Genomic DNA, 2,401 nt, shown 5'->3' with positions numbered 1-2,401 from the left:
GGAAACCCAAGACGCCCTCGAGGCGCAGCCTTCAACGGCGCCGAGGTCGACGCCCCCCCCTCCCCAGCGCATCAAATGCCCCAGGGGCATTTTACTTATTGACATGTTGCATCGTCGCAGCGCGCCTCGCACTGGCAAAGGCGATGACGCGCGGGACGGATTCCGTACAACGTATAAGCACGGGGGGCATTGTTTACACTGGATTTCATAGACCATATTAGTATCGGCCTCAACCAGAATCTGAAAAAAATAACAAAAATCTAAATCACGACGTTTCGATCGCAACACAAGCAATCGTCTTCAGGTGAAAACGAGTTAAATCTGCTGAGGCGTCTTCAGGCAGATTTCTCTCTGCGTCGCCCCCCAACAACCTCGCATTCATCATAGATACAGAAAGTTGTTTATATATAGATATAATTTTACATCTGGAAGACTTCATTTAAAACGACATTTCGTGAGAATTTTTCTCTCGTCGTTAAGTAGATGTCCTTGCCGGGGGGTTCGGTTCGACGCGGACTTTCACCTGTTTGGGTGAAAGTCCGCGTCGAACCGACTAAAGTCTATGTCTGTGTGTGTAAGTCGATTTGTGTGTAACTACATGTGTCACTAAAGTCTATGTGTGTGTGTGAGTCGATTTGTGTGTGTAACTACATGTGTCACTAAAGTCTGTGTGTGTGTAAGTCGATTTGTGTGTGTAACTACGTGTGTGTCACTAAAGTCTATGTGTGTGTGTGTAAGTCGATTTGTGTGTGTAACTACATGTGTGTCACTAAAGTCTGTGTGTGTGTGAGTCGATTTGTGTGTGTAACTACATGTGTGTCACTAAAGTCTATGTGTGTGTGTAAGTCGATTTGTGTGTGTAACTACATGTGTCACTAAAGTATATGTGTGTGTGTGAGTCTATTTGTGTGTGTAACTAAATGTGTCACTAAAGTCTATGTGTGTGTGTGAGTGGATGCTTCTACGTGTGTGGGTCCATGTCTGTGTGTAAGTCAATGTGTGTAAGTCGATGTGTTTCTACGTGTGTGAGTCCATGTCTGTGTGTAAGTCCATGTGTGTGCGTGTAAGTCGATGTGTTTCTACGTGTGTGGGTCCATGTCTGTGTGTAAGTCCATGTGTGTGCGTGTAAGTCGATGTGTTTCTACGTGTGTGGGTCCATGTCTGTGTGTAAGTCCATGTGTGTAAGTCGATGTGTTTCTACGTGTGTGGGTCCATGTCTGTGTGTAAGTCCATGTGTGTAAGTCGATGTGTTTCTACGTGTGTGGGTCCATGTCTGTGTGTAAGTCCATGTGTGTAAGTCGATGTGTTTCTACGTGTGAGTCCATGTCTGTGTGTAAGTCCATGTGTGTGCGTGTAAGTCGATGTGTTTCTACGTGTGTGGGTCCATGTCTGTGTGTAAGTCCATGTGTGTAAGTTGATGTGTTTCTACGTGTGTGGGTCCATGTCTGTGTGTAAGTCCATGTGTGTAAGTCGATGTGTTTCTACGTGTGTGGGTCCATGTCTGTGTGTAAGTCCATGTGTGTGCGTGTAAGTCGATGTGTTTCTACGTGTGTGGGCCCATGTCTGTGTGTAAGTCCATGTGTGTAAGTCGATGTGTTTCTACGTGTGTGGGTCCACGTCTGTGTGTAAGTCCATGTATGTAAGTCGATGTGTTTCTACGTGTGTGGGTCCATGTCTGTGTGTAAGTCCATGTGTGTGCGTGTAAGTCGATGTGTTTCTACGTGTGTGGGTCCATGTCTGTGTGTAAGTCCATGTGTGTAAGTCGATGTGTTTCTACGTGTGTGGGTCCATGTCTGTGTGTAAGTCCATGTGTGTAAGTCGATGTGTTTCTACGTGTGTGGGTCCATGTCTGTGTGTAAGTCCATGTGTGTGTGATTGCCTTTTTCGCCCGGGCAACGCCGGGTACTAACCGCTAGTACTACTCTATATAATCGCTAGTACTACTCTATATAATCGCTAGTACTACTCTATATAACCGCTAGTACTACTCTATATAATCGCTAGTACTACTCTATATAATCGCTAGTACTACTCTATATAATCGCTAGTACTACTCTATATAATCGCTAGTACTCTATATAATCGCTAGTACCCTTTGGCCACTTCAGCAAATGTGTATTGCTGTGGTTGTCCCACCTGATGACGGAGGCTTGTGTTGCTTCCGAAACGTCACGTGATTTATTTTTTATTTTTTCTCATTTTTATTTTTTTCACCTCCGTGACGTTTACCGAAAGCAGCCAGGAGTATGCGAAGCGCAGCGTTCGTCAAATTAAATCTTCATTTGAAGCTTTCGTGACTGCAGGAATCCATACTCTGGTTCTTTCGGTAAAGTTACATAGGTATAGGAATAGTATAGTTCATAGTTCATTTATTTGGTATAGTCCTGTGAGCCATTCGGCT

This window comes from Petromyzon marinus, chromosome 63 (assembly GCF_048934315.1).
Source record: "Petromyzon marinus isolate PM22_M1 ecotype Great Lakes invasive population chromosome 63, UKy_Petmar_22M1.pri1.0, whole genome shotgun sequence".
Lineage (NCBI taxonomy): Eukaryota > Metazoa > Chordata > Hyperoartia > Petromyzontiformes > Petromyzontidae > Petromyzon > Petromyzon marinus.
Note: the sequence above shows the minus strand (reverse complement) of the source record.